The 19,366-nt window shown below is 41.8% G+C and overlaps 1 long non-coding RNA gene across 1 annotated transcript; it reads right to left on the bottom strand.

Annotated features, from left to right (window-relative positions):
* Positions 1-3,726: 3,726 nt before the first annotated feature.
* LOC138667453 (uncharacterized) lies at positions 3,727-10,625 on the bottom strand. Its single transcript, XR_011318765.1, has 3 exons — positions 10,545-10,625; positions 9,312-9,477; positions 3,727-4,679 (listed from the first exon to the last, which is right to left on the bottom strand). It is a non-coding gene; the product is annotated as an uncharacterized lncRNA (long non-coding RNA).
* Positions 10,626-19,366: the final 8,741 nt, after the last annotated feature.

Here is a 19,366-nt window from a genome sequence, read left to right as displayed (position 1 = left end):
TACAGAGGCCCATTTCCAACAATCATCACTCCAGTGTTCTTATGCTACTTTGTGTTTGCTAACTGTGTAAGAAGGCTAATGGGTGGTTAGAATTCCCTTAAAAACCCTTGTGCAAGTATTTTAGCACAGCTGAAAACAGTTTGGCTGAATAGAGAAGCTATAAACCTGACCTTCCTTTGAGCTATAATTGAGAATCTGAAGCATTACATTTGTTGGTTCCATTAAACTCTTAAAATGTCCAGAAAAAAAAGAACTTTCATGTGAAACTCGCGACAGTCTATTCTTGTTCTTAGAAATGAGGCTATTCCATGCAAGAAATTGCCAAGAAACTGAAGATTTCCTACAGCGGTGTGTACTACTCCCTTCAGAGGAGGGCACAAACAGGCTCTATCAGAGTAGAAAGAGAAGTGGGAGGCAACAAGCCAAGTACATTAGAGTCTGTAGTTTGAGAAATCGACGCATCATAGGTCCTCAACTGGTGGCTTCATTAAATAGTACACGCAAAACGCCAGTGTCAGGGTATGTGCACACGTCAGGATTTCTTGCAGAAATTTTACTGACAAAAACCGGACATTTCTGCCAGAAATCCGCATGTGTTTTTTTGCGTCTTTTCATGCATTTTTGACGCGTTTTTGTTGCGTTTTTTGTGCGTTTTTTCCCAAATGCATAGAATAGCGGGAAAAACGCAGAAAATCCACAAAATTAATGAACATGCTGCTTTTTTTACCACGATGCGTTTTTTTTGCGGAAAAAAACGCATCATGTGCACAAAAATTGCAGAATGCATTCTAAATGATAGGATGCATATGTCTGTGGTTTCTAATGCGGTTTTATCGCATTTTTATTGCGAAAAAACGCGAAAAAACCTGAACATGTGCACATACCCTCAACATCTACAGTGAAGAGGCGACTCCGGGATGCTGGCCTTCAGGGCAGAGTGGCAAAGAAAAAGCCATATCTGAGACTGGCTAATAAAAGGAAAAGATTAATATGGGCAAAAGAACACAGACATTGGACAGGGGAAGATTGGAAAAAAGTGTTATAGACAGACGAATCCAAGTTTGAGGTGTTTGGATCACACAGAAGAACATTTGTGAGACACAGAACAACTGAAAAGATGCTGGAAGAATGTCTGACAAGCATGGTGGAGGTAATGTCATGGTCTGGGGTTGCATTGGTGCTGGTAAAGTGGGAGATTTGTACAAGATAAAAGGGATTTTAAATAAGAAAGACTATCACTCCATTTTGTAATGCCATGCCATACCCTGTGGACAGCGCTTGATTGGAGCCAATTTCATCCTACAACAGGACAATGACCCAAAGCACACCTCCAAATTATGCAAGAACTATTTAGGGAAGAAGCAGGCAGCTGGTATTCTATCTGTAATGGAGTGGCCAGCGCAGTCACCAGATCTCAACCCCATTGAGGCGTTGTGGGGGCAGCTTGACAGGGGTGAAATTTCTCCAGATTATCTCAGCAAATTAACTGCTAGAATGCCAAAGGTCTGCAATGCTGTAATTGCTGCAAAGGGAGCATTCTTTGACGAAAACAAAGTTTGAAGGAGAAAATTATTATTTCAAATAAAAATCTTTTTTTCGAACCTTGTCAATGTCTGGACTAGATTTTACATTTATTTGGCAACTCATTTGATTAATAAAAGTATGAGTTTTCATGGAAAACACAAAATTGTATAAATTCATTAAGTAAACTAGGGCGCAGGTCACTGAGGGATCAGTGACCTGTCAGAAGCCATACTAGTGAATACCTAATCAGATCACCACATGAAGACCCCACCCCCCTCCAGTTGACAGTTTCCCTTTTTTACATTGATGGTCTATCCTTAGGATTGGTCACCAATTTCTAATCAGCGGGAGTTCAACACCTGCCACACTTGTCGATCAGTTGTCCTCGTTTCGGCTGCCCAAATTGCTCATTTATGGAGCTGTACAGCACAGCTTTGTCAACAGTATAGTAGCAGCAGCCGGGTACTGTGCACTTCTACTTACCCACAATTTTGGAAAGGTGCCAACAATTTTGTCCTGCTCAATTTGAGGGTTTTGGGTGAAATTATGTCCAATTTGCCTTTTTTCTTTGTTTTTTTTTGTGTTGTTCCCAGTGGCGTAACTTGAAACTCATAGGCCCTGATATGAAAACTCCAATGGGCTCCCCAAATAGTTTAAATCTTTAATAGCAATTGTCTTTTTCTACAGGCCAAAGGGATTTTTAGGGCCCCCTAGGCTGCAGGGCCCGAGTGCGATTGCAACCCCTGCACCTGATGTAGTTACACCCCTGGTTGTTGCAATACACACAAAGGTAATAAATGTGTATAACAAATCATTTGTAATTACAATATTTTTCTGTGAGAAATAATTCATTTTCTGGAACAATTTAAGGGTGCCAACACTTTTGGCCATGACAGTAAATTACATAGGAGACAATGAGACTGCTGTATAAATCACATAGGATGCACTGAGACTGCTGCATACATTAAGTAGGAGACATTGAGACTGCTTTATATACATAACATAGGAGACACCAAAACTCCTGTATATATCACATGGGAGACACGGCGTAGCCGTGGGTGAGGTACTTGTCTCTTATGCCCCTGTACGTTACATGAAGGTGGGGGTTCTGGCTGGGTGTGTGGACTTTGTCTAAAAGGGCACTGCACCCTTGCAGGCCGCATAATGCCAGTGTATCGGATGTTGAACAGTTAAATGAGGGAGACCAACACTCAAAAATAAACATTTTTTTACCCAACATTAACTTGGTGGGAACAATGTAGAATAGATAGTGATTGCATAACTTCACAATCCCTTCTTTCACAATACGGAGCATCTTCACATACACTCTACCTCTTGTATTTTACTTGTTCCTGCCTCAAGTTTCTCTGTCTTCGACACCACCCAGCACACTACTACATTTTAGTTCATGAGAGTCTTATTCTCAATCACAGTTCCACGTCCTCTTCCCTCTTAAGAAAACTAGTTTGACAATATGGCCGCTACTTAGCTTCTCAGCTTTCTGACGCCTAGGATCTACTGCCCTGTTCCATCCTTTCTGAGTTACAGACTCGGGGCTGCACTGCTATGCTTCCTGTCCCAAGACCCATCTCCAGTGCATCACTCCATCCTTCTGTCACTTCTCCTTTCCTTACTCTGGATCTTGCTATCCACTGTCTCGGTCTCCACTCACATCAGGAACACCCACGCAATGCGGCTATGCTGACTACTTAAACCCTAGGTCTGTTTCTGATGCACTTTTTGTTATATCTGTCTTCCCAATAGGAAGCTGTCTCTTTCATGCAACCCCTCCCACTCTGGGTCAGTCCTAAACATCAACCCTAACTCTCCTTACTGTAGGTCAAACTACAACACCATCACTAATAACACATATCATAATGCACATTACACATCAAGGTACATTTACAACTGCACATGTGTCTTTGAGGGCGATTGTGGGCAGTATGTCCATCATCTTACATATCTATCACATAGAAGAGAGTGAAACTGCTGTATGTACATCACATAGAAGACAGTGGAACTGATGCATATACATCCCAAAGGAAACACCGAGACTGCTGTATATACATCACACAGGAGACACTGGGACTCTAGTGACTGTAGTGAACGCTGCATGCATGTGCTTGCAGTATAATAAAGAATTAAAGGGACAGCAAAATGAGGAATCTGCCTGTGAAAATTACATTAAGGGCCATTAAAGACCAACGGGTTGGGGGATCCCCACCCCTGGCTTACATGGTAGGTGGGGAACCTGTTTCTGCATTAGGATCCAGGCATCTGAGGACACCGCCGGTTTCTCTATAGCTCAAACAGGTCACAATGTCATTAAATGTTGAGTCCAGATCACAACGCCAAAGTGGTCTCTCCAGTCGCCAATCCTCCCCTTCAAAAAATCTGCTGTCTCATTAAGTTGCAATTTGGTTGATTAAAATAAAAATAGGTAAATAAATAAATAAAAAGGCTTCATTCTCCTAATCAGGGCAGAAGTGCGGCAGCTTCCCAGATGCATAATTGAAGTGTAGTGTTTCATTAGGCAGACACCTGCTCCGCGCTGCCATATGCTGCTAGGTAAATAGTGTGTAATTGTGAGCTCTGGACGCGACGTGAATCTCAAGCAGCGTGTCCTGGGGAGTGGGTCACCTTCCCGTGCTCACGACTCACGAGGATGGGACAAGAGAAGCGCAGGGAACTTGTCCGTCACTTCAACAGTGGACAACAAATCTGTTGCATACTGGAAATAACCAACGTAGAAAGGGAATAGAGACCTCAGTAAATTACCCCATAACACGTACACATCATATATTATGCAACTGCTCTGGTTTTGGAAGAAGAATGATATAATTTTTCTTTTTCTTGTGTCAGATGTTTTCCACACACTTATTTCTCCCGGTGAGAAATGGAAATGTAGAGCGGTCGTGAATAGATGTTATTGACCACTGCAGGGAATAGATATTAAACGTTGCCCTTCTTTTTTGTTCTTTATTTTTGTCTATATATTTTTTTGTATCCATTTCTTACGTATTTCTTCTTTTTTTCTTATTATTATTTCTGCTGATTTTATCCTCAACTGGTGTTTTCCTGTATGCATTCATAGATCGTCTCCTCGTTTTCCAGGTCCAGTTAATTTTTCAGTTCAATGACAGTTTCTGGTATTGCTACAATAATAAAGGAAACCATTAGAAGGCAGCAGATGTAGCAGAATCTATCCCTATATTTGCATTGCTATAATGCTAGCATATCAGTGGACACAAGTGGCCTCACTATTAAAATCTGCTGATTTAAAGGTTGATAGAAGTACCCCAGTAAGTAACATACACAGTAATAGCAGGTGAACCTAAGCTCGTACCTCAGTTATAAGGCATTATATAGAAATAATTATCTGGCATCCCCACAACTACCTCTTAAAGTTCCTGGTCCAGATTGACATAACGAGGTTGAATTCCATACATGTAACTCTGAAACAGAAATGTTGCTACATAAACTGCTACAGGAGATTCTATCCAGTTACCCAACAGAATATACCCATGACCTCCTCACAGGGTACTATAAAAAGTTCCAGTGTATCAGTGTATACCAGGCAAGAAGGATATAGAATCCAATCATAAGAGGCAGGAAGGATATGACATCCAGTGTATACCAAACAGGAAGGATATGGCATCCAGTGTATACCAGACAGGAAGGATATGGCATCCAGTGTATACCAGACAGGAAGGATATGGCATCCAGTGTATACCAGACAGGAAGGATATGGCATCCAGTGTATACCAAGCAGGAAGGATATGATATCCAGTGTATACCAGACAGGAAGGATATGGCATCCAATGTATATCAGACAGGAATGATATGGCATCCAATGTATACCAGACAGGAATGATATGGCATCCAGTGTATACCAGACAGGAAGGATATGGCATCCAATGTATACCAGACAGGAATGATATGGCATCCAGTGTATACCAGACAGGAAGGATATGCCACCCAGTGTATACCAGGCAGGAAGGATATGACATCGAGTGTATACAGGCAGGAAGGATATGACGTCCAGTGTATACCAAACAGGAAGGATATGGCATCCAATGTATATCAGGCAGGAAGGATATGAAATCCAGTCTATACCAGGCAGGAAGGATATGCCATCCAGTGTATACCAGACAGGAAACATATGGCATCCAGTGTATACCAGACAGGAAACATATGGCATCCAGTGTATACCAGACAGGAAGAATATGACATCCAGTGTATACAGGCAGGAAGGATATGACGTCCAGTGTATACCAGGCAGAAAGGATATGGCATCCAGTGTATACCAGGCAGGAAGGATATGACATCCAGTGTATACCAGACAGTAAGGATACGACATCCAGTGTATACCAGACAGGAAGGATATGACATCCAGTGTATACCAGACAGTAAGGATATGGCATCCAGTGTATACCAGACAGGAAGGATATGACATCCAGTGTATACCAGACAGGAAGGATATGCCACCCAGTGTATACCAGGCAGGAAGGATATGACATCGAGTGTATACAGGCAGGAAGGATATGACGTCCAGTGTATACCAAACAGGAAGGATATGGCATCCAATGTATATCAGGCAGGAAGGATATGAAATCCAGTGTATACCAGGCAGGAAGCATATGCCATCCAGTGTATACCAGACAGGAAACATATGGCATCAAGTGTATACCAGACAGGAAACATATGGCATCCAGTGTATACCAGACAGGAAGAATATGACATCCAGTGTATACAGGCAGGAAGGATATGACGTCCAGTGTATACCAGGCAGAAAGGATATGGCATCCAGTGTATACCAGGCAGGAAGGATATGACATCCAGTGTATACCAGACAGTAAGGATATGGCATCCAGTGTATACCAGACAGGAAGTATATGACATCCAGTGTATACCAGGCAGGAAGGATATGACATCCATTGTATACCAGGCAGGAAGGATATGACATCCAGTGTATACCAGGCAGGAAGGATATGACAACCATTGTATACCAGGCAGGAAGGATATGACATCCAGTGTATACCAGACAGGAAGGATATGGCATACAGTGTATACCAAACAGGAAGGATATGGCATCCAATGTATACCAGGCAGGAAGGATATGAAATCCAGTGTATACCAGGCAGGAAGCATATGGCATCCAGTGTATACCAGGCAGGAAGGATATGACATCCAGTGTATACCAGACAGGAAGGATATGGCATCCAGTGTATACCAGACAGGAAGGATATGACATCCAGTGTATACCAGGCAGGAAGGATATGACATCCAGCGTATACCAGACAAGAAGGATATGACATCCAGTGTATACCAGACAGGAAGGATATGACATCCAGTGTATACCAGACAGGAAGGATATGATATCCAGTGTATACCAGACAGGAAGGATATGGCATCCAGTGTATACCAGACAGGAAGGATATGGCATCCAGCGTATACCAGACAGGAAGGATATGACATCCAGCATATACCAGACAGGAAGGATATGACATCCAGTGTATACCAGACAGAAAGGATATGGCACACAGTGTATTCCAGACAGGAAACATATGGCATCCAGTGTATACCAGACAGGAAGAATATGACATCCAGTGTATACAGGCAGGAAAGATATGACATCCAGTGTATACCAAACAGGAAGGATATGGCATCCAATATATACAAGGCAGGAAGGATATGAAATCCAGTGTATACCAGACAGGAATGATATGCCATCCAGTGTATACCAGGCAGGAAGGATATGACATCCAGTGTATACCAGGCAGGAAGGATATGGCATCCAGTGTATACCAGGCAGGAAAGATATGACATCCAGTGTATACCAGACAGGAAGTATATGACATCCAATATATCCAAGGCAGGAAGGATATGAAATCCAGTGTACACCAGGCAGGAATGACATGCCATCCAGTGTATACCAGGCAGGAAGGATATGACATCCAGTGTATACCAGGCAGGAAGGATATGGCATCCAGTGTATGCCAGACAGGAAGGATATGGCATCCAGTGTATACCAGGCAGGAAGGATATGCCATCCAGTGTATACCAGGCAGGAAGGATATGACATCCAGTGTATACCAGGCAGGAAAGATATGGCATCCAGTGCATATCAGGCAGGAAGGATATGGCATCCAGTCTATACCAGGCAGGAAGGATATGGTATTCAGTATATACAGACAGGAAATATATGGCATCCAGTGTTTTACCAGGAAAAAAGGATATGACATCCAGTGTATAGCAGACAGTCAGGATACGGCATCTAATGTTTACCAGGCAGAAAGGATATGGCATTGAGTGTATACCAGGAATAAAAGGATATAACATCCAGTGTATAGCAGACAGGAAGAATATGGCATCCATTGTAAACAGGTAGGAAGAATATGGCATCCAGTGTATAATAGGCAGAAAGGATATGGCATCCAGTGTATAAAAGGCAGGATGGATATGGCAGGCAGTGTATACCAAGCAGGAAGGGTATGGCATCCATTGTACACAGGCAGGAAGGATATGGCATCCAGTGTATACCTGGCAGGACAGATATGGTGTCTGTCCTAGTGTATAGCAGGAAGGAAGGATATAGCATTCAGTGTATACCAAGCAGGATGGATATGGCATCCATTGTATACAGGCAGGAAGAATATGGCATCCAGTGTATACCGAGCAGAAAGGATATGGCATCCAGTGTACTACAGGCAAGAAGGATATGACAGTGTATACCAGGCAGGATGGATATGGTGTCCTAGTGTATAGCAGGCAGGATGGATATGGTATTCAGTGTATGTCAGGCAGGACGGATATGGCACCAATAGAATTCCTCACAATAATAATGCAATGATCCCTTCAAGTATAAACCACAAAAACCAATAGCGATAGTGAAGGAACAAATGATCAACAATTATATAAAATATAACAAATTTCATTTAAATATTTATAATGAGCAATAAGTACTGTATAATTTTTGACACAGAAGTTAAAATTACAATGAGACATAGAAAACAGAAACTATGAAACAGGCACATTTGTAAATTGTGTGCCCTCGTGGGCAGGGTCCTCACTCCTCCTGTACCAGTTGTGACCTGTATTGTTAAGATTATTGTACTTGTTTTTATTATGTATAGCCCTCCTCACATGTAAAGTGCCATGGAATAAATGGCGCTATAATAATAAATAATAATACCACATGCCATGATTGAACATATCAGGAATGATATAAGAATAATATCTGAAAATCTATAGTGAAGATATATCTAGATCCTGTCTTCAAAAATGAATGTCTATCAAACTAAATTGTAATATAGCACAGGTAAAGGATAGATTACAATAGTGTAAAGATTAAGCAACCTATAGATTGTACAATTAACACCATAAATAGGAATAGCGCGGTATAGGCGCATGTAGTCATATATTTATAAAAGAATCCAATCAATTACCTGTAGCTATAGTTGCAGGGTATGTAGTCTGCTGACTCGCACCTCATATGGATATGGCTTCTAGTGTATATCAGGAAAGAAGGATATGGCCTCCAGCAGGGGTGGATCCTGACAGCTTGGGGCCCATGTGCAAGAAATGTGTCTGGGCCTCCCTCCTTTTATGGCGAGAAAGATATACTGTATATATATATACAGCCACACACACATACATGTATATAAATTACATAGTCTCCTTTATTTTGTATATTGCCATGCCTTATTAGACACTGCCCTCTTTTGTTATGTACAGCTTCGTCCCTTACATATCGGATTATATAGAGCCCTCTCTTTATTACATACCGTCCTGTCTTATTAGATGTATAATGCAGTGATGGCTGATGGAGCATGGGAAAGCTTCTTTTCTAATGCAGGAGCTGATGGACTGGTCGTCTGGTCACCGGCAGCTCTATCAGCAGTCATTTTATACTGTATATAACAAGTGAGGAATATGTAATGAAAGAGGGTGCTGTGAATAACAAAAATAACAAGAATAAACTATATAGTTAGCTTTATAATAAGGTACGGCATTATATATAAATAGAGATGATAGTACATGATAAGGGACTGTGATATACATAATAAAAGAGGAAACTATGTAACTAAGGACAGTGTTATACACTGAGTACACTATATACTAAGGGACTGTGTTAGACATAATAGGTGAGTATAAAAAAGGAATATGTAATTTATTTATTTAATCATATGAACATATAATTTAACATCATATAAGAATAAATAACAAACAATAAACAGTGATTGAAAGGGGAAAAAGGAACAGAAATCAGAGTTGAAATGATGCAAAATATATTGACCAAGAGATCTAGATGTAATTTGATTGCTTGGTTGTCAAAATTGTTAGTCCTTTAGCGTTACCCAGGGTGCACCACGTGGAGGCGGACTAACGTTGCACCCCAGAATATGTAATAAAAGAGGGTGCTGTGAATAACAAGAATAAACTATGTAAGAGGCATCACTGTACATAACAGCATAGCAGCAGAGGAAGCTATATAATAAGGGACGTCATAATATATGAATAGAGAGGATGGTGCATAATAAGGGACTGTGATATACATAATAAAAGAGGAAACTATGTAACTAAGGACAGTGTTAAACATAATAAGTGAGTACACTATATACTAAGGGACTGTGTTAGACATAATAAGTGAGTACACGATATACTAAGAGACTGTGCTATACATAATAAAGCTACATCCCTGTATCTGTGTGCAGTGTTGATGTGCTACCCACTTTTACAGACACATTGAGTATGTCCTATTTTGAGCCTCAAAATCGGATCAGAACAGAACATTCTCTGACCCTCACGGATCTCTTTTTTAGATCCGTGATTTTCATGTATGTGTGAATGGACCTATAAAACTCTGTGACTGTGTGTGCAATCCGATAAAAAAACCTAGAAGCACACGGACATTTCACACAAATGTGAGAATGTAGAATAAGGGAATTTACAGATAACATTATCACTCCACATCACACAGTGCAGATACCGAATAATATCTACATCCAGGTGCTTACCACTGGCGCCTCGTCTAATTAGAGCCGATTTCTCCTGTTTCTTGTCCATCTGGTCAGACCTTCAGGTCGACATCTCCAAGTCATGACTAGTCTTTCCATGATGATCTTCGCAGCCCTGAAAATAACAAGGTCACATACATTGTATACATACATGTGTCTCCCTCGCACTGCACCCCGAGTACATATACGCACCCCACCATTAACATAGTATTAGCTACGCACCATTTAAAATATAAAGTGATAAGCAGCACTGTGTCCCCCATTAACTATAATTTCTGACTCCCAATAATATAAACTATTTAGTCTGTGACTCTCCCCAATTAGCTTTAAGGTTATGTGCTCTTAATCCTGCAAATTAATCTGAACAGGTATTATACAGCGTTTAAACTGTGGCATTTGTGCATCAATAGCATACAGCCAGACTTGGATTGTTATCAATAACATCACTATATAGCGTAAGCAGTGAAACAAGTCCATCTGACGTGGTCAAGTTTTCCTGCTATACTAATCCTGCAAAGTTTCCTCACCAGGGAGATATCATATGTAATTCAAAAAGGAGCAAGGTGTGTGTGGTATAGGATGGAGATGTGATACTGAGGGTGAGTGCAGAGGCCAAGGCCATGAGCAAAATGAAGCTGTGTCTGCTGCGGAAGCACAACAAACACACACATATTATGTCGACCTAGCTTCCTGTCCCACTTTGTAGGGGGACGTGGAACACCACTTTTAAAGCCAGACCAGTGTGAAAAGGTTGTTGGATGGATAGCAGATAATGATTCAGTCACTTTTCCAGCATCATCCTGTCTTCCACATGGTCCAGTCTCAGTAGTCGTGATTCAGGACCACATAATGGGAGAACTACAATATGATGGGAGAACTACAATACCCAGATAGATTAGCGAAATTAGGATTATTTAGTCTAGAAAAAAGACGACTGAGGGGCGATCTAATAACCATGTATAAGTATATAAGGGGACAATACAAATATCTCGCTGAGGATCTGTTTATACCAAGGAAGGTGACGGGCACAAGGGGGCATTCTTTGCGTCTGGAGGAGAGAAGGTTTTTCCACCAACATAGAAGAGGATTCTTTACTGTTAGGGCAGTGAGAATCTGGAATTGCTTGCCTGAGGAGGTGGTGATGGCGAACTCAGTCGAGGGGTTCAAGAGAGGCCTGGATGTCTTCCTGGAGCAGAACAATATTGTATCATACAATTATTAGGTTCTGTAGAAGGACGTAGATCTGGGGATTTATTATGATGGAATATAGGCTGAACTGGATGGACAAATGTCTTTTTTCGGCCTTACTAACTATGTTACTATGTTACTATGTTATAATCCTCACCCTGATCCTCCTTCTTCCCACCATGCCGAGTGCCTGGAGACAAGTGATCCCACACTTAGACACTCCGAAGAGCTGTTCACATTTCCATTTATAGATTCTGGCCTCTTGCCCTGCCAGTTTCAAACGGGACATGAAGAGATTGCATGTAGCGATGCCCAAATATTTGAGCAGCCACGGTCACAAGAAGACGACATTGGGAAAATGCAATTACTGTTGCAAGAGGTAGATAATGATGAGACACAATTGCCAACAACTGATGTAGTTAAGTCAGCAAGTCAGGAAGAGAATCAAGGTGCGGAAGATGAGGAGGTGGACGATGAAGTCACTGATCCAACCTGGGAAGGTGACATTCAAAGCAAGGACAGCAATGAGAGGGATGAGGGATCTGCAGCACCACAACAGTCAGAAGAGGCAGTTGAGTGGCTAGTGACACAAGGCGAGCAAATGCGCTGCAGTGCACCAATACGCGTGAAGTTGCCTAGCCAAGGTTTTGGTGTTCCCGAGTCTGGCGCTTTTTTAAATACAATCCAGTTAACCCAAAAAAGGTAATTTGCAACATGTGCCATGCTAGCATCAGCAGAAGATGCACAATTAGAAGCCTGACCACCACAAGCATGCTCAGCAACATGACAACAAAGCAACCAACTAATTGGGCAGAATGCCAGGGTCCAGAAACAATGTAGGCGGGTGACACCATTGCCTCTTTCCCTGTTCTATGTGCATGTTAATCCCCTGTCCATGACTCAGGCAAAGATGCTTCGCACCCTGCACCTATCGCTGCACACTTGCAACCACCATCAGCAACCACGTCCTTGTCCAAACTCAGTGTTCAGTTGTTCTTACCCAAGTCCTTGGAACGAAAGCATAAATACACAGTCACCCACTCACATGCCACAATACTAAATGGCCACATTTCCAGACTGCTTGCCATCATCGCCCCAATCCTCCTGTACGGCAGTGAAGTCTGGGGCCCTCACACATAACCAGACTAGTCAAGGTGGGATTCCAGCTCAACAGAAATATTCCACCTGGAATTCTGTAAGCTCCTTCTCTATGCCCATCAGAGCACCACCAACAGTGCCTGTCATGCTTAGCTAGGCAGATTCCCACTGCACCTTCTGAAGAGGACACAGTCCTTCTAGGCTCACCTACATAGTAGGAGTCCGAGCGCCTATCATTACAAAGCCCTGCTACATGGGAGGGGACCAAACAGACCATGACCCCTGGAGTAGCTCACCAAAACCCAACCTGAGGAACATCAACCAAAGCATCCTAACAAAAGCCTGAATGAGAAAGATGGTAGATGAGGCCAGGAGAGGTACGTCAGTGACTGGAAGAACAATATCAGCATCTCACAGTAACTGACCATGTAGCAGAGTCCACAGATGTAGCAGAGAAACTACAGATATGGAGAAACTCTTGGACCGCAGGGATCTTCAAGATCCTGAGCTGGTGCAGACCCAGTGCACACAATCTGGCCATCGAGTCTGGCCGGACCAGACAGAGCTATAAACCCAGGGAAGACGGACTGTGCCCATACTGTGGAGACCCAATTCCTGCTACACTGCACCAAATACTCAGCAGTCAGGGACACTCATTTCATGAGACTATCCGATCTCTTCCCAGATTTCAACTCCATGAAGAAGGAAGAGAAAACATACAGTACAGTCCAAAAGTTTGGACACACCTTCTCATTTAAAGATTTTTCTGTATTTCCATGACTATGAAAATTGTAAATTCACACTGAAGGCATAGACTGTTAGAATTTGTATTATGGCAAGAAAAAAGCAGCTAAGTAAAGAAAAACGAGTGGCCATCATTACTTTAAGAAATGAAGGTCAGTCAGTCTGAAAAATTGGGAAAACTTTGAAAGTGTCCCCAAGTGCAGTGGCAAAAACCATCAAGCGCTACAAAGAAACTGACGCACATGAGGACCGCCCCAGGAAAGGAAGACCAAGAGTCACCTCTGCTTCTGAGGATAAGTTTATCCGAATCACCAGCCTCAGAAATCGCAGGTTAAGAGCAGCTCATATTAGAGACCAGGTCAATGCCACACAGAGTTCTAGCAGCAGACACATCTCTACAACAACTGTTAAAAGGAGACTTTGTGCAGCAATCCATACTGAACCAGCATGGCTACCACATCATCTTGCAGCGGCATGCTTTTCCATCCAGTTTGCGCTTAGTTGGACCATCATTTATTTTTCAACAGGACAATGACCCAAACACACCTCCAGGCTGTGTAAGGGCTATTTGACCAAGAAGGAGAGTGATGGGGTGCTACGCCAGATGACCTGGCCTCCACAGTCACCAGACCTGAACCCAATTGAGATGGTTTGGGGTGAGCTGGACCGCAGAGAGAAGGCAAAAAGGCCAACAAGAGCTAAGCATCTCTGGGAACTCCTTCAAGATTGTTGGAAGACCATTCCCGGTGACTACCTCTTGAAGCTCATCAAGAGAATGCCCAGAGTGTGCAAAGCCGTAATCAAAGCAAAAGGTGGCTACTTTGAAGAACCTAGAATATGAGACATATTTTCAGTTGTTTCACACTTTTTTTAAGTATATAATTCCACATGTGTTAATTCATAGTTTTGATGCCTTCAGTGTGAATTTACAGTTTTCATAATCATGAAAATACAGAAAAATCTTTAAATGAGAAGGTGTGTCCAAACTTTTTGTCTGTACTGTATATCCTGCTGGCAGAGGAAGAGAGTGCGGTGGAGATAGCAGTGCAGTATGTGAGCGCATGCCATAGGCTGCGAGAAAGAGAACTGTGATATGCCATGGACTTCCATAGCCCCCACCCTGAATGTGCCCCATCCACTGTTCCTACCATTCTTACTCATTATCCCCACATTCCCTATTCCTATTCCTACTGTATTCATGCTTTGGCAAAACTAATGTTTATTTGGTCCTGCCAATAAAGCTTCTTTGAATTTGAATTACAGTAGTCATAGATTTAAATTATGCAATTTTGTCTTCCACCACTAGTGGGAGCTTACTGCACAAATTTATACACTGAACTCAATAATAAACCAGTATTCACTGAGCTCCCCCTAGAGGTGGTTTCAGGTAGACAGAATTTTTTGAGATTAGAGAAAAATAGCTCCACAACGCCACTCCTCTCCACAGTTTGTGTGTTGTAATGCCATCCACTGTCCTGTTACCAAAATCCAAAAGCATGTAAGGAGAAATAAAATATTCAATCTACATTTATCTGCCGACTTTCTCTCAACACAGCATAAATGAATCACCGTTACAAGATGACGAGCAATGCTCCACATATCTATATCCATTAACTAATCCTAAAAAGACTCCAGCTGCCCCCAACACATATAACACTGGACACGGCATTATGAAGTCACCCAGCATCGGAACTGTACATTGTGTTAGCGGGGATACTGGCTGCTGCTGATGATGTCCTCGGCCATCCAGTCTATATGATGTGCAGTCTCCACCACTGCTCCTGCTTTCTGGCATTGGCTGAGCTCTATTATAACATTATAGCCCTACTGACTTCAATAGTGTTTTTTTTTGTAATGAGAAATAAGTGCAGAATGCTTTAAAGGATATTTAAAGAGGTATTCTCAAGTTTCTCAATGGGATAGGGAATAACTTTTGAACCCCTGGGGTTTGCTCATGCGTCCTTCCACTCCGTTCATTTTAATGGGAGTGCCGAACATCAGCAGTGCTATTATTTCCACTCCGTTGGTCCCATTAAGAGTGAATAGAGTGGCAGTGCACATGATCCACCAAAGCTCCATTCATATGGGGTTGTTCAGAGCCCCGTTTCTCGGGATCACAGGGCCCCCTTGTGATGGGAATGTTATCCCCTATCCAATTGATAGGGTAGCTTTAAAACTTGAAAATACCCCTTTAATGCTCCCCCTACTACAGTATATTTATAGAAACCAAACCAAACAAGAAAAGCAATTATCTGTCTCAGTGATGCCCATGGATCTCAATACAATATTGCTAGAACTCACGTTTGTATCACTCTTGACTTTTCAGAAATCATAGTTCCCATTGGTACTCTATTCTTTGGGGCCCACATGTTCCAACCCAGATGTAGATTAAAGAGCACCATATAAGAGGATGAAAATGGCCTGATAATATCTCCTTACAAGAGTCTTGAGACATTTCTTTAAAGGGAACCTGTCACCCCCCCCCCCCCCCCTCCCCTGGCGTTTTTAACTAAAAGAGCCACCTTGTACAGCACTACTGCTGCATTCTGTCAAGGTGGCTCTTTTATTTGGGGTCCCTTCCAACCCTGCAATATTCGTTTTTTTAATTTTCCCACCATACCTGTAGTCTGTCCGGGGGGCATGTCTTTTCCCCCCGGACACAAACGCCTCGCAGCCAGCACTCCGGCCCCTTTGTGCGCAGCCTCCTCTGTCTTCATTAATGTCCCCGATGCCTGCGCTGTAAGTTCCCATCATGTGATGGGAGTCGAAGGGCAGCGCAAACTTCACATGCCCAATAAAGGAACTTACAGTGCAGGCGCCGGGTACGTTAATGAAGGCATAGTAGGCGGCGCCCAGCGCACGGAGGGGCCGAGTGATGGCTGGGAGGCATTTGTGTCCTGGAGAAAAGACGTTGGGGTTAGGGTTGGAGTTAGAATTGGGGGATTTCCACTGTTTAGGTACATCAGGGGGTCTCCAAACGTGAAATGGCGCCACCATTGATTCCAGCCAATTTTGCGTTCAAAAAGTCAAACGGTGCTCCCTCCCTTCTGAGCCCTGCCAAGAGCTCAAACAGTGGCTTTCCCCCACATACCCGGCATACTCAGGAGACATTGCACAATACATTTTGTGGTCCGTTGTCTCCTCATGCCCTTGTGAAAATAAAAATTGGTTCCAAAGTAATTTCTTTGTGAAAAAAGTAAAATGTTCATTTTTTCCTTCCACATGGCTTTAGTTCTCGTGAAAAACCTAAAAGGTTAATAAACTTCTTGAATGTGGTTTTGCGCAACTTGAGGGGTGCAGTTTTTAGAATGGTGTCACTTTTGAGTATTTTCTCTTATATTGACCCCCCAAACTCACTTCAAATGTGAGGTGGTCCCTAAACTTTAAACCCTTATAACTTCCTAACAAAAAAAATTATGTTTACAAAATTGTGCTGATGTAAAGTTGACATGTGGGAAATGTTATTTATTAAGTGTTTTGTGTAACTCTCTGATTTAAAGGTACAAAAATTAAAAGTTTGAAAATTGCAAAATTTTCAAAATTGTTGCCAAATTTCCATTTTTTCATAAATAAACGCAAGTTATATCGAATAAATTTTATGACTAACATGAAGTACAATATGTCATGAAAAAACAATCTCAGAATCAGTGGGATCAATTGAAGCGTTCCAGAGCTATAACTTCATAAAGTGACAGTGGTCAGAATTGTAAAAATGTGCTTGGTTATTAAGAACCAATTGGCTCTGTCACTAAGGGGTTAAGAATGATTGCTGGGAGAAGAAAAGGTAAGAGCAACCATGAGTCCTGTGTGATGCCAACAATAAACCATCCTAAGACTATTCATGTTTGGGGTTGGTTTTCATCTTCTTGACACCAACCTACAAAAGCCTTTGTCTCATTGAGGGTGCAGATGTATTGACAGTAGAGATGAGCGGATCTGGAAAAAAAAATCAAATTTGCCAAATTAATGGGAAATTTGATTTGCAGCGATGTTATTCTCCACAAATTGAATGTTCTTTATTATGCTCTTAGCTTTCTCCAGAACCAAGGGGGCACCTGGAGAGGGGAATGGCAAGGTGAACATTAGTTTGTTACATAATTTCATAGTTATAAAGGTTGAAAAAAGACAAGTATAACCTTTTTACACCAGTTATATATTCTCTAAAGCAAGACTATTTATAACCCACAATGCCATTTATTGTGAAAAGAGCATACAGCCCATTTTAAAAGGTCATAGAATCATAGAATGTTAGAGTTGGAAGGACCTCCTGGGTCATCTGGTCCAACCCCCTGCTCAAAGCAGGATTCACTAAATCATCCCAGACAGATGTCTGTCCAGCCTCTGTTTGAAGACTTCCATTGAAGGAGAACTCACCACCACTTCTCGTGGCAGACTGTTCCACTCATTGATCACCCTAAATGTCAAAAAATGTTTTCTAATATCTAATCTGTGTCTCCTCCCATTTAGTTTAATCCCATTGCTTCTAGTTTTTCCTTGTACAAATGAGAATAAAGATGATCCTTCTACAATGTGACAGCCCTTGACATATTTGTAGACAGCTATTAAGTCTCCTCTCAGTCTTCTTTTTTGCAAGCTAAACATTCCCAAATCCTGTAAACGTTTCTCATAGGACATGGTTTTCAGACCAGTCACCATTCTGGTCGCTCTTCTCTGAACTCGCTCCAGTTTTTTTTTATGTCGTTTTTAAAATGTGGTGCCCAAACCTGGACACAGTATTCCAGATGAGGTCTGACCAAAGAGGAGTAGAGGCCAATAATGACTTCACGTGATCTAGACTGTATGCTTCTGTTAATACATCCCAGAATTGTATTTGCCCTTTTTGCTGCTGCATCACACTGTTGATTCATGTTCAGTTTATGATCTAGTATACCCAAGTCTTTTTCACATGTGCTGTTGCTTAGCCCTATTCCTCCCATTCTGTATATGCTTTTTCATTTTTATTACCCAGATGTAGTACTTTGCATTTTTCTCTGTTAAAAATCATTCTGTTAGTTGCTGCCCACTGCTCCAGTTTATTTATATCTTTTTGAATCCTCTCTCTCTTCTCTAGTATTAGCTATCCCTCCTAGCTTTGTGACATCAGCAAATTTAATCAGTTTACCCTGAATTCCTTCATCTAAATCATTGATAAAGATGTTAAACAATACAGGGCCCAGGACAGAGCCCTGTGGTACCCCACTTGAGACATTCTTCCACCTGGATGTGCAGCCATTTATGACCACTGTTTGGGTGCGATCAGTAAGCCAGTTATGAATCCACCTAACAGTTGCCTTGTCCATTCCATACTTAGTGATTTTTTCAATAAGGATTGTGTGAGATACTTTGTCAAATGCTTTGCTGAAGTCAAGATATACTATATCTACATCATTTCCCTGATCCACCCAGTCAGTGATTCTGTCATAGAAGGAAATTAAGTTAGTCTGACATGACTTATTAGTTACAAACCCATGCTGACTCTGTTTAATCACTTCATTCTTATCCAGGTACTTACATACATGTTGTTTAATTATTTGTTCAAAGATCTTTCATGGCATAGACGTTAGACTCACCAGCCTATAGTTCCCTGGGTCCACCTTCTTCCCCTTTTTGAAGATAGAAACAACGTTTGCTCTTCTCCAGTCTTCTGGGACTTCTGTTCTTCAAGAATTTTCAAAGATTATGGAGAGTGGTTCAAAAATTTCTTCTGCTATCTCCTTCAGTACTCTGGGGTGTAATTGATCTGGACCCGGAGACTTGAGTTAATTTATATTAGCTAAGTGTTTCCTCACTAT

Source organism: Ranitomeya imitator, chromosome 2 (genome assembly GCF_032444005.1).
Source record: "Ranitomeya imitator isolate aRanImi1 chromosome 2, aRanImi1.pri, whole genome shotgun sequence".
NCBI lineage: Eukaryota > Metazoa > Chordata > Amphibia > Anura > Dendrobatidae > Ranitomeya > Ranitomeya imitator.
The sequence above is the reverse complement of the archived record's forward strand: the minus strand, read 5'-3'. Positions and strand labels throughout refer to the sequence as shown.